Consider the following 15270-nt stretch of genomic DNA (forward strand, 5'->3'; position numbering starts at 1 on the left):
AGGTTCTAGGCCCTGGACAATCTAGACAAATTGATGGCAGCTACTAGATTGAAATCAAGTGTAATACTGAAACACAACTGTGTACATTTCAAACCTGCAAACTGCGACACTTTAAATGAATGTGCAATAACACTATGTGCAATATGACAACCCTAGGGTACATAAGCTTCAGAGAATAGGAAATGTTAGAATAGGTATAGCATAGCATAGAGTACAGCACAGTGTTTTATTTGTATAGTATAGTATAGTGGATAGTGTACATACCCTTTATTTATGTAAACCAGCTCTTTTCCCTTCTTGTTTTTAGTTTTTCTTTTTTTCCTAGCACCAGGGGAGCCCCCCCTCCCAAATTTCGTTGTTTGGTACCTGTACTATATCAATGACAATAAAGACCATTCATTCATTCATTCATTCATTCATTCATTCATTCATACTTCAGAATACATTCTGCTGCTGCCATCAGAAGTGACCTGATCAGTGATCAGACTGTGACCTTGCAATCACTCTGGTACAGGATATATTTATCTTAGTTGTCCACAAGACCTATTTCAAGATGTCTGCAAGCTTTAGGTACTTTTTAGCAAACTGTAACCTGACCATCCTTTATGAGGAGAACTTCAGAGGTGGTTGGCACCTTGCAGTGAAGTGTTTCTGTCACATTCACGCTTACCTCCTGGAGAGTGATCCTGATCTGTGGGACAGTTGGTTTGGGGTTTTTCTTAATTATAGTGAGGATTCTTCGGTCATCTACTATAGAAGTCTTCCTTGGCCTACCAGTCCGTTTGCGATTGCTCAGCTTAGTAGTAAACTGTCAACTGTTGATTGTGACAAGCCTAAGCTTTTTTTCCCGGATGATTTTCAACCTAATAATGGCTTCCATGACACTTGTTGACACCACTTTGGTGCTCATGTTGACAGACATCAATAGCAGACTCCAAAGGCAATTACAAACCTAGAATCAATACTAGACATTCAGCTCTCTTATGCCTGCAAAAATGATGTGACGGAACACACCAGACTAACCAGTAACCCCTGGAGATAGGAGGAGGGGTTCTCTATATTCACAAACACTAATGCTGCATTCATGACATTTCGGAAACTCTGAAATACGAGCCTCAGAGTGGGAGAAATGCATTTACTTAAATAAAAAAATACAAAAAAGGGAAACTGCGATTAGATTAGACTCAACCTTTTTGTCGTTGCACAGAGTGCCACAAATTGTATTTAGGCACAGCCATAGTCAGCATCCCTGTTAGGGGTTAAGTGCCTTGCTCAAGGGCACCATGGCAGTGTGTAGGCACCTTAGATATGATGCCAGCAACCCTCTGGGGATCAAACCAGCGACCTTCTGACTGCTAGCCTGCCTCTCTAACCTCTAGGCTAACTGGGGCCCCCACATTTCTCACAAAATGTGACCCAATGCGCTTCACAAAGAGCCAAGAAGATAAAGCAACAACTAATATGGAGATTTAAAAGGCGAGATTGAATAAGTAGGTTTTGAGGTCTCACTTAAATGTTTCCAGACTTTCTAAGCTGTTAATTGTCCCATTGAAATAGGGGGACTATGTAAGTAAGTAAGTACGGTAAGTAAGTATGTAAGTAAGTAAAGCTTTATTTATATAGCACCTTTCATACAAGAAATGCAGCTCAAAGTGCTTTACAACAGGAATAAGAACATAAAGTGAATATAAAAACACATATAAAAACATATACAAGCATACTGTAGAATGAATATAAAAGCAGGGGAAAACAGTAAAAAGAAAAGGTAAAGATAAAATACAATAAAATAAATTTTAAAAAGGGAAACAATGTACAACCTCTGCCTTAATGATCCGGCGGCGTCAGATCACAGTATTCTAACCAACTGGATTTGTACTGTCGTCTGTCAACTGGACCTGTAGCCTAACAGACCACGCCCGTTCACCTCAGACTAGAGAACCACACCTGTTCACCTCAGACTAGAGAACCAGACCCGTTCACCTCAGACTAGAGAACCACACCTGTTCACCTCAGACTAGAGAACCAGACCTGTTCACCTCAGACTAGAGAACCACACCTGTTCACCTCAGACTAGAGAACTACACCTGTTCACCTCAAACTAGAGAACCAGTGTGTTCACCTCAGACTAGAGAACCAGTGTGTTCACCTCAGACTAGAGAACCACACCTGTTCACCTCAGACTAGAGAACCAGACCTGTTCACCTCAAACTAGAGAACCACACCTGTTCACCTCAGACTAGAGAACCACACCTGTTCACCTCAAACTAGAGAACCAGTGTGTTCACCTCAGACTAGAGAACCAGTGTGTTCACCTCAGACTAGAGAACCAGACCTGTTCACCTCAAACTAGAGAACCACACCTGTTCACCTCAGACTAGAGAACCAGTGTGTTCACCTCAGACTAGAGAACCAGTGTGTTCACCTCAGACTAGAGAACCACGCCTGTTCACCTCAAACTAGAGAACCAGTGTGTTCACCTCAGACTAGAGAACCACGCCTGTTCACCTCAGACCAGAGAACCAGTGCGTTCACCTCAGACTCAGACCAGAGAACCAGTGTGTTCTAGACAGAGCAGCGCAAATGCATACTATGCATACTGTAAAAAGTGTTGTCATTTCTAAAAGGTGAAACCAATATGTACACAAGTAGATTTGATATTTCAAATCACAGGCCACTGTATATCTCAGAGTACAGCGTCAAGTTTCTGCTGTAGAGCAGTGGATTCCACAGACTGGCGGGAGGACAGGGAGCCGTGTTGAACTTACACAATAAGGAAAAAGAGGTAGCAATTGACAGGGAATGAGACATACGATCATATTTTCCATGGATAGTTTGTTCTCCCTCTCCTCAAAGTTATTCCAATATAGTTCACATCCAACTGTATCAGAGGGAATGGTTGGCTTTATTCTCACAGTAGGTTTGTTATTTTGACCTATATGGTTTATAATGATCATGACAATGATGATGATATTTCATCAGCCAAAATTCCCTCTTCAGGGCAGTGTAACAACCTTTCTGCAGCCAATAATTAAATTAAAAGTGCAGCCTACTCTCAGAGTGTGTGTGCAGAGGGAATGAGTGCCCAAGAATTGTGATCCACATATCTTCTCATACATTGCTTTAGGTAATTGCCATAATAGATGATTGAACAACTCTTTAGTGCAATTAAACAGACAATACATTTCAAGGAATACATAAGTGTCCCACTCCATCCTCCTTCAAAGGCTGCGCCAACTGGGTGTTGAGGGCACCGCCCTGGACTGGCTCATCTCCTACCTCACCAACAGACAACAGTTCATCTCCCTCTCCGGTCACACCTCCTCCTCCTCCTCCTCTGTCACACAGGGGGTCCCACAAGGCTCAGTCCTCGGCCCCCTGCTCTTCCTCTGCTACACACTCCCCCTCGGTCACATCATCCGCTAATTCAACCTGGACTTCCACTGCTACGCCGATGACACCCAGATTTACATCACCACAAACTCCACCCAGAACCCACCCCTCAGTCACATCGAAAACTGCATTTCAGCAATAAAAACCTGGCTCACACACAACTTCCTCAAACTCAACAGTGAAAAGACCGAAGTCATCCTCATCGGCACCAAATCCACCCTCAATAAAACCGGACCCATCACACTCACCATTGACGACACTACCATCACCCCCTCCCCCCTGGCTCGCAACCTCTGCTTCATTCTGGACCCCACCCTCTCATTCGATCCCCACGTCAGCTCTATTGTCAAGACATCCTACTTCCACCTCCGAAACATCGCAAAAATCAGACACTGCCTCTCCCCGCCCGCTGCTGAATCCCTCATCCACGCCTTCATCTCCTCCCGCCTTGACTACTGCAACTCCCTACTCACCGGCATCACCTCCCGCTCCCTCCATAGACTCCAGATGGTCCAAAACTCTGCTGCACGCCTCCTCTCAAACACCCGCTCCCGTGACCACATCACTCCTGTCCTCCACTCTCTCCACTGGCTCCCCATCAAAGAACGTATCCATTTCAAAGTCCTCATCCTCACATACAAAGCCCTCCATAGCCTGGCCCCCCCTTACCTGACTGACCTCCTTCTCCCCCACCGCCCTACCCGTACCCTCCGATCCTCATCCATTGTTCCCCTCACTGTCCCACCCTCAAAACTCAAAGGCTTCGGTCACCGTGCCTTTTCACGAGCTGCACCCCGCCTCTGGAACTCTCTCCCTCAACCACTCAGAGACTCACCCTCACTCCTCACTTTTAAATCCCACCTCAAAACCTACCTGTTCTCCCATGCCTACAGCCTCCCCTACCCCTAGCCATCTCCCCCATCCCGGCCCCCCCCGCCCCCCCCCCCTGGACACGCATACAACCTCCCCTACCCCTACCCATCTCCCCTAACCCTGCCACCCCCCTGATATCCATACAGCCTCCCCTACCCCATACCACCTCCCCTGTCCCTACCACCCCCCCCCCCCCCTCCCCGTTCGCTGACTCTGTGTTCCATGTTACTTGTTGTTTTTGTGTTCTCCGTATCTCCTATATTGTCAGCGTCTTTGAGCCTCGGAAAAGCGCTATATAAATTTAATGAATTATTATTATTATTATTATTATTATTATAAGAGAATTCACTTGGGTTGGAATAAAGTAGCCAAAGATACCATGTATAGTGCCATTTGACCGTTTTTTTCACATTAAGAATTACATTTAACTATTTAATAACAAATAAAAAGTTTAGTTTCTATCCCATGAAATTATCATATCAAAATAGCAATAATAATAATGCATTCATTTTGTATAGCACTATTCTCAGTACACAAAGACACTACATTCCATGGAGAGAATAGTTAGGCTAAATATCAAAAGCAAGTTTGAAAAGATGGGTTTTGAGGGACCGTGTTTGCTGGATTCTTTGATGAGGTTTGGGAGATTGTTCCAAAGGGTGTGGGCTGCAATATTGAATACAATCATAAACTGACATTCTAAACGAGCCTGCTAAATTGTCTATGGTTTTGCTCTTACTGTTTGCAGACTCACCTTTAGACATGGATCTTTTGTCACCTAATGATGGCCTATTTCTTTGTCAACTGCTATTCTTACAGCTTACAGTATCACTCATGATTTTGCAGAAAGAAAACAAATTGACTTATTTTTAAGCAGTGCATGACCTCTGTATCTATTCAGTTGACATTAGATGAGATGAGATTAGATTCAATTTTATTGTCATTACAGAGTACCAGCACCAGACAACGGAATGCAGTTTAGCATCTAACCAGAAGTGCAAATAGTGATATAAAACATTATATAAAACATCACAATGATAGTGATAGGTACAGTATGGCAAGTACGGTAGTTTAGAGGTATATACAGTTATGAGCTATGTACAGTTAAGGTAGCTATGTACAGTTAAGGTAGCTATGTACAGTTAAGGTAGCTATGTACAGTATGGTATGTACAGATGTATAAATAGAGGCTTTATCAAAGAGTGCAATGTGCATAAATCTGGTATGTGCAAAGGTAGTATTTGTAACCAGCAGTAGTGCAAAGGGGAATTGAGTGTTCATATTGACCAGGCGTGTGTACAACCAGCAGTAGTGGCATTCAGTAAGGCATGCATGCATGTCAGGTCACAATAAAGCACTCCAATCTATTATATTTACAGAAGCTGCATATGACACCAGCATGATATTTACGTTTAAGTCATTTAGCAGATGCTGTTATCCAGAGCGACTTAGTGCATTCGTCTGATGTAAGTAAAACTACTATACTATCACAATCATTATCCTTATCTGGACTTGGAATGTGAGTATGAAGTGAATTCTAAAAATGTTCCCATTCCCAATGTCACATTTTGATTTGTGATTTTTAGACTTGTCATCTGTTCTCAACTAGCATGCTGGCTATTCTCAGAATGGTCAACGGTGTCTGAAGATAACAATACCTACATCTCTGACTGGCATATGGATGTGCTGTACCGTCAAATATTTAAAGTTATCCCTTAAGAAATGTGGAGAACATTCAGAACCTTTTACTGATGATTTTGTTCAATTCAAAATGAAACCTAAATATTTGATCAACTTTGATTGGCAATATACTGTATAAACCGTGAGCATGTTTTTTACTGAACTTCAACAGTATAGCAAGGTTCAGATTACAAGTTGGATTGCATAAAGCACTAGAAAGTGAATCCCTAGTCGTGTCGGTCTTCAAACCATTCAGAGATTTACCTTCCAATGGTGTTTGGAACTGTGATACACTGCTTGGAGTCGGTGGGGTTTGGACCTATAGTACTCTGCTTGGAGTCAGTGGGTTGAGGGACAGGACTGCGTTTGCTGATGGAAAAAGAGGACCACATGCATTTCCACCACACAATGTTTCCATGGGAACACGGAGAGAACGGCAGTACCACAGCCTGATTAATGACAGCCAGTGCTTCAGAGGAGGGCTGTGATGACATCACCGACATCGACATCACAGATGCCTGCTAGAGGCAATGGGGCTCAACATCTCATTGATAGCAATGTAAAAAAAAAAGAAAAAAAAGAAGAGCTAAAGCCAACAGCTGGGCTTACGTAGAGGAGAGAGAAACACGTCACAGTCTGTCCATTTATTACACCGTTTATGAAAACGGAGTGTCATCCCATTATCCAATCTCCTGACCTAGATAAGAGAGAGTAACTAATCTGTACGTAGGCGGATAGTGAATAATGCAGTAAAATGTGGGAGATCTTTATGAATCATATATGCCTCAGACTTGTTGGCCGCTGGCGTCGGAACAAGATTTTTTCTTAGTGATACAGCAGCAGCATCGTCATGGAATTCTGTACTCTGTGACCATCCTCCACTCGTGTTCTGATGACCGTGAGTGCCTTGTTGTTTCAAGCAAGCACACTGTAAGAGTCAATGGGAGCTTGTAACATTATTTCAATCAAAAATAGGCTCTTCAGTTCAATTGTACTGATGCTGTGTGTTGTGCGTTTACCCCTATGTCATGTTGAAAACACACCCTGTGATGTTGGTCATGAAAATTCTTATTTGTAAAGATAAAACTTCAACTGGGTACTGAAACATTTGTCTCAATCTTTGGATGCCTAACAAGTCATCTATAAATTCTTCGAGGCAGCAACCAAACATACAGTATGGCTTAGTTTACTGGCCCCCAGATTAGCATTTGCGTCATTGCCTGCAAAACAATAAGGGTAGGGGGGTCAGGTAAGATAATAAAGTAAAAAGAAAAACCTATCCTGTTTCATTGACTTCAATGATCCCAGTCAAGTTGCACATCTAGGGTGGGGTCCCCTAGAAGTACAGGTGTGTCACGAGATTCTGACTCAGTCTTTTCTTTGTCAGGAGAGAGTGTAGAGGTGTGTTGAGGTATAGAGCACAACAATGATATCCTTCTGTGTTATGATAAAGCCAAAGGCTAAATCAAATATTACAACATGAAAATTCAGCGGTGAACCAAACACTTCCTAGTTGCCACTGCTGCAGTCTATCTTAATGTCAAAGACAGTATTTACTTCCCAAACGTACTACTGCTACCAGGGCTAGTTAAGTGAAAGGGCTCAAGCTATCAGGTATATTCTTGTGGCGGGAATATCTAGAACATACAGAATGTGTACAAACATCACGTCGCCATAGAATCTTGTGGTAACTTATGAGTTGATTTACTGATGCTTTTTTGGAGGGTAACAGTGTACACAAAGATAACAATGCAAAACAGTCATATTTTTGGTAGACAATTCTCAGGAATAATGAAGGAACATTCACCTCTAAAATGTACAGTAATTAACTTAATTAATTAACAGTAAAAACAGAAACATAATTGCAATTCATTATGTTCCCTTGATATTAATTAGGTATGTATCACTGCAAATAGTTTTATTAATAATATTATAATAATATGACGTAATTATATCCTTGAGCAGACATGTATAGACATGTTAAAGCAGTGGTAAATGACCCAAATGTCCCCATTTTGTCACTACATGCAGATTATACGGAGAAATTATAGCTGTAAAATACAAAGGCTATTCACTGCCTCCAAGCCTCTGATTTAATTGAGTTATTATTTATGCATGTTTGATAAAAAGAAAGTCAAAGATTTCAATTAAAAATAGGTCACCTTAATAGGCTCCCACATTGTTTAATTAATTGGTGACTTTCCTCATATTCACTCTCCTCATATTCAATCAAACCCAATGTATTTACCCTCTACAGTACGCTGTAGCTGACAGCTTTCACCTGCTTTATCAAAGAACATTAGTCTGATGATGAAGTTGGACCAGCAGCAACATTAAATCAGAAAATATACACAATATATGGCAAATGTATTTGTATGACAAAAGAAGTTGTTTTTGCATGTGTTTTGAAAAAAAAAAAAAAAATGTTCCTATGACTGTAGTCTTATCCAATATGGTCTTCAACACCACAACGATTTGTCTCGTCTTGTCTCATTTTAAAAACATTTGAATCAGACTGAGCTATTAGAATTTGTGACAAATCGATTTCGATGGAACAGATTTAGAATCTATTATCTCTGATAAGTATTGTGTTCTCTTCCCATTAACAGTCATCCTCTTCCTTGTGCTGTTATTATTAGTTGTATGAGTCACATACATATGTGTGTTTTTCATTTCATTCAACAGAGAGGAAGCTCATATATACGATAGGAACAGGTGAGATGTGTCCAGGTCCCTGAGACAACAAGATATGGAAATGGTACTGGAATAGAAAGCCCCACATGCAGGGAAGAAAGTCATGTCTCTAACTAGTTATTCATTAACATACTAGTTTGAAATCGAAACGTGCTCAAGATATGTGTAATCAGTCATTTGTAATTTCAGTTCATTATTTCAGATAAACAGAGTAATAACACTGTATTGCTGCCAGTTAATATGTTTGGCTCTAATGGCTTTGGGAGGCTTCTTCATTCAAATGTTTGTGAGTTGGTGGCTTTAATCTGTTGTGCTGTAGGCTAGCCTTTCTGTGTAACCCTGAAACGAATGCAAACCGTACATTTAAGAAATATATTATCAAATACATACGCTTATGCATGACTAAGCATTGCAATGCATTATTTGTAATGTGTACGGTCATGAAAAAACAATTGTTTAAGTTCGCCTTGGTAGCCCATTGCGGGACATATTTGAATAAGTGTTATAGGAATGTGTGTGACTTAGCATTGCATCTTTCATGTCATTCTAATGACATGTAAAGTTGTCACTTATGTGATGTGCTTTGAGAATTAATGGCATGTTAATTGAGTGGGGCACACGATTCAGAGTATTTAAGGCCTAAATGGAGATGATGAAAAAAAACATGAATGTACTAAACATTTCGGAAACGATTGTTCAATCAATCAAAAACCCTCAGGACTAAGCATAGTGAGGCAATGGCTACTGATTTTCTGGGGATTGGCCCAACGTGGCCTCAGTGGACATGGCTTTTGCAATGTCAGTCATCCTGTTGGTCTTGAAACTTTGGAGCCAAAGCCCTCATTCTTGGAAAAAGGGATTCCCAAATGGGTTTCTCTGGAGTTACTGTTGTGTGGCTTCCATGTAGAACTCTCTGATGGAACCCAAAAAATGGGTTCTCTCACAGTGAAGAACACTTTTTGGGAGGTAGAACTCCTTTTTCCCCTAAGAATCAAACATGACCTGGTGTCAATAGCTTTTGCAGTCATCCTGTTGTTCATAAACAAACATTCGCCTTGGTATCCCAATGCGTTGGTTACAGGTAATAGAGCTGATCAGATTGCCTTGATTAAAACATGTCATTGACATGTGTACAGAGATTTCAGAGCAACCTTTCGACCCTATAGATATAACACGCCCCCTCGCTCAACTCCCTGTTATCTATGCGTTTCATCAGTCACATTAATCCAAACGCCTCTTCGAAATAAGGCTATGGCATGCCAGTGTTTGTATTGCACGAGCTTTAGTTGTCTTTTATGTTTCCATCATTGTATGTACATAATGTACACAAGTCCGTGTGGTGTAGCACAGCCGGTTGCTAATGATGTCGTTAGCTAAGTATTGAGCTACCGACTGACCTACTTTCCCTGTTCACAGCGGCTCGCGCTGTTTACCGGGGACGGCCAACGGAGGATGTTGAGTGTGGAAGGGGAAAACAGACCGAACCTTAACCCGAAAACGAGTACTCTTTGATTTTTTTGGTCTATATATACCGATAGGATTAGGGAGTGTTACTGAAGTTATTAATCGAGTTTTTTTTTTTTTTTTAACCATAGGCAGCATTTGTAAGTCAATGAAATGTCCCTTTTGCGGTTTGGGCTCTGCGTGAGTTGCACACAGTATGTAGATCGGAAAATGAATACGGGAAAAAGTGACATAAGGATCTTGGAAGTCAACACAAGTCAAGTCCGATTCTTATGGTATGTAACGTCTTTATGTCATTTTTCTAATGTCACTTAAATGATCATTTAGAACGCTTGTAAGGTTGTAGGTTTGACAATATAGCCTACTTCCATTTTGGATTGATTGATTGAGCTGTCAAAGTATTTAAATTAAAAGGACGAATGCGTGCCATATTTGCTCAACGTAGTTAATCATTCTCTTGAAGTCCACGCCAGTGCAGTATCTGTCACAGCAAGGTCTCATCACCAGAACAGCTTGGTGCTTTTAGAATTTGCAGTAATGTCAGGTTATTAAATAGCCTAACAATTTTTCACAATATCATGGGATGATTTTTTCAATTCTTTGAATCGGAGAATATGAAAATGACAATAAGGCTTTCAGCAAGCTCTGGTCTAGTTGACTATTTAGATCTACATCTTGAGAAGCAATGTACATGCTACTGCTACACAGCACTTATGGAACATCACCTTGCTACACTGTCAATGTTGCTTTGATTGTTATCCATGTAGTTTATGAAATACTATGAATCAAATATTTGGTTGTGATTTTTTTTTTTTTTTTTAAGTAAGGGATGCACAGATTTTTTCAGGAGAATGAGGTGTGATGCAACCATTCTTCACCTCAGTGGATCTTGGTTGAAGGAGGTTATTGAGTGTTAATTTCTCTCCCATTGTTTTGCTCAAGGAACCAATGGCGGTGTAGGTTGGTGTTTCCTTTACAGTGGCTAGTTGGCTAGTGTAATCATGGAGAGGCACATTGATTCTGTCAAATCAATTATTACTCCTTTGCTGTCTTTGATCCTTGTTTTTGGTTTGTAACCTTGGATGTGTGAACCAATAGAAACCCTAATCAAATTATGTTTTTGTTATTTTCATTAGAAATAAATAATTTGATACCTCTACACTGCATACAGTGGGGTGCAAAAATGTGGGCACCCCTAGTCAAAATTCCTTTTACAATGAATATGTGAAAGAAGCAAACCTAACCTCTAGGCTTAGCCTAAATGGTACAAAGTTAAACATGACACATTTCATCACATTTTATAGCAAGATTATTATTTATTTAATTGTTTACTTTGTACAGTTTCAAAATGATAAAACAAGGAAAAAGGCCTTGTGCAAAAGTTTGGGAACCCTGTCAGCTGGTACTTTGTAACACTTGCAAACTTGCTTCCTGTAGCCAGCTCAGAGTCTTTGAATTCTTGTTTTGGGAATTTTTCCCCATTCTTCCTGGCAGAACACCTCTAGCTCAGAAATATTCTTCGGCCTTCTTGCATGCATGGCATGTTTGAGATCTTTCCACAGATTTCCAATAATATTCAAGTCTGGGGACTGTGATAGCCATTCCAAAACCTTCATCCATCTTTCCTGGAGGTACTTCATGGTTGATTGTGTTAGGTATGCTTCGGGTCATTGTGTTGCTGGAATACCCAACCTCGGCACCGTGGCAAGGTGTTCTTCTCTACAAATGCTTCACCCTTTTTTCTCCAAACATACCTTCTTTGGTTGTGGACAAAAAGTTAAATTTTGGTTTTGTCAGTCCAAAGCACATTCTTCCAATAGGCTTCAGGTTTCTCAAGGTTTTCTTTTACATACTTCAGACGCTTAATTTTGTGTTGAGGTAATAGGAAAGACTTCTTTCTGGCAACTCTGCCATGTAGGTCTTTGTTGTTTAAGGTATGCTGTATTGTTGTCCTGTGAACAACTAGTCAAATAAGCAAATATCAACCTAAAGGGTCAGATTTACCATGCTTTTGCTCCTGTGCAGGTAAGAAAAAAATCATAATATAGAATACATATGATAATAATAGGCTAATAGGTTAATAATAATACATTTTATTTGTTAACCGCTTTCCATAAAACATTCCAAAGTTGGAGGATGATGACACTGTGCTGCCTCTAAAGTCTTTAACATGGGTTCAGTTTATTTATTTTATTTATTTTATTTTTAAGGGCATTTCCGCTTTATTGGGCATCAAGACAGTAGAGATTCACAGGATGGATGGATGAGAGAGTGAGGAGGCATGACATGCAGGATAGGTTGATGGCCAGAATCTAACCAGGGACCCTGTGATTACGAAACATGGACCTTAGTGAGCTACGCCACCCAGCCAGCATCCCCACTTTGATAAACTTTTGGTTAGCATGTTTGGCTTATAACTGGATCTAAACATGTTCAGCTGAACTCTACAGTAAGAAAAGAAGAACACCCGGCCATTCACTGTTCCTATGATGTCACAGAGACCTAAAGGCAGTTCCATGTAAAAGGACCCAGGAGGATCCAGATGTGAAATTCATCAGAGCATGTAAAATTGGGGGCCAAATGAAAGCAAAAATGAGTATGGGAAATGAAATCAGAAATCCATTTCTCAACTATCTTCCATCATAAGATTAAGATAAGCAACGGCTTTGACTTCTGGTCAAACATATGGAAAAGTGTCTAAGCAAACAATTACCAGTATGTCTTTAAATGTGCAAGGGCGTAAGTTTGCTGGAAATCTGCCACTGTGGCGAAATGTCCAAACAACAGCATCCTCCCGAATAATAATAATAATAGAAATTGTCCAAAATGGACATTTTAAAGAGTGCCTCTCTCTCAACCTCCAGTCCACTTCCCTTATTTTATGCTTGGTTTTTAAAGTCAGCTACTCATTCACAATTCCTGTTTACTGACTCACACCTTTTATGATGGTGAGGCCCCAGTGAATGGAGGGACATGACGTTACTGGTGGATGCACAGCCCACTGGAAGCTGCTTAAAGGAGCAGGGCGTTTTGCGGGTTGCCACCACCGGCTTTTGCGGTGATGTTCAGTTAGAAACAACAACATCCTCCCTAATAATAATATAATCCCCCCCCCTGGAAATGGACTTGCACTGTCAGACATTAGCTGTTGTGTTTGGCACTTTTTCCGGACCAAAATAGTGTTTGAAATATTATTAATTAATATATTAATTAATTATAGCTAATTCCCTGATCGCTACCAATTAGCCTAAGCATAGTAATTACTAGGGGCGGCTGTGGCGCAGGAGGTAGAGTCGCCGTCTAATGATCACAAGGTTGGCAGATCAGCGGTTCGAGACCCGGCTGGCCACATGTCAAAGTGTCCTTGGGCAAGACATTGAACCCCAAAATTGCTCCCAGTGAGCGGACCAGCGCCTTGCATGGCAGCTTGCCGCCATTGGTGTGTGAATGTATGTGTGAATGGGTGAATGAGAGGCCGTTGTAAAGCGCTTTGGAGCAGCAAAAAAGGCACTATATAAGTGCAGTCCATTTACCATTACAACCAATAGGAAGCCTTTAGAAAGCTTGAATGTGACATATTGGGCCTTTTAAAGGCAGTTATTGGAAGCCTATATTTTCAACTCATTTCAACAAATGAAAAGATTCACATTACAATCTTGGGGCCAGGCTTAACCAAGTTGCTATATACCTGTGTAAAGTATGCTGTAAACACGAATAACATTGTATTAACTAGGGATGTAACAATGCGAGGAATATGGATGTTGCAGTGAGAGAGGCTGGGCTAGAACCACATAATATCACACTATAATGTATTATAATGTTTTGTCTACACGTTAAACATGGCCACCCAAGCGGTTGAGTGTAGCCTTGACTACTGGTATAGGAGAGGAAGAAATACAAGTAAAAGTAATATAATAATATATGCCATTTAGCTGACGCTTTTATCCAAAGCGACTTACATTGCAGTGAGTGCATACATTTCAGTATATATGGTCCAGCGGGAATCGAACCCACAACCTAAGTGTTGTTAGCACCATGCTCTACCAACTGAGCCACAGAGGACCACTTTAAAGTGCACTTTAGCCATAACAGCTGGTAGCCCATATACGATACGTGTGAAGCAATGCTCGCAGTAACAATTCTGTTCACTGTTTCCGTTCTCTCATTGTTGTATTCAATGCCAAAACCGAAATGAATGACCCCACAACGCAGATTTGTAGCAATCCGGGGCTTCCTCAAACTGTTGCCATGTTCTCAACTCCGCTTGCCATGAACAAACATTTGAACAAGAAGCAACTGCGTTCCAGACAAACTCAACCTCCGACTTTCAATGGAACGCAGCATAAACCGAAAAACCGACACCGTGGATGGCGAACCGTACGGTTCAATATAAAACTGAGAACCGTTGCACCCCTAGTATTAACGTATTACTACATTGCAATGTAGCCTAGTTTAACAAACAGTTTCTAATTCCACAATAACAAAACCACAAAGCGACAGTTCAAACATCTTACAGATCAACAAAGCAGAGGTTTCTACACCTCTGGCAAAAGAACAGGTTTTTTGACAGAAAGAAGATACAGTAGGGCTGTGTTTAGTAGGAGCACACCGACATCACAGTGGGGTATACCTCAATGCTGCTGCTGCAGACAGGTGTGAAATGAGATTTTACTTCTTATAAGCCAAACCTGTAATGCAATCTAGCAGGAGCCTATACCAACATGCACCACTACACAAAGTGAAGTCTACTACACAGTGGGATATCTAGACTACCAGAGCACACGTTGCTATCAGTATATTAAGTGAGTGAGTTAAGAAAGAGAGACTTGTAAATTCTTATGCTCTCTATGACAACTGCAACGTAACATGGCAACATACGTAGGCTAACATTAGACAGGTCACAGAAACATGACGGACGTCTCTTCTGCAATAAATGGTGATGACGGGCAGTAAATTACAATATAGTGGGGGATATGTATGACATATACTGTATATGTCAGCAAATATAGACTGATGTCATCTTCTGCTGTCCTCTATAGGTTTTTAATGTTTGCATGTCAATCTTCTGTGAACTAATGGAATTCGTTAAATGAAGAACTTTCTAGGGGAGGAGTGGATTGTGCTCATTATTTGTCATGGTAAATGGACTGCACTTATATAGCGCCTTTT

Source organism: Nansenia antarctica (genome assembly GCF_963989245.1).
Source record: "Nansenia antarctica genome assembly, chromosome: 4".
In the NCBI taxonomy this organism is placed as follows: Eukaryota; Metazoa; Chordata; class Actinopteri; order Argentiniformes; family Microstomatidae; genus Nansenia; species Nansenia antarctica.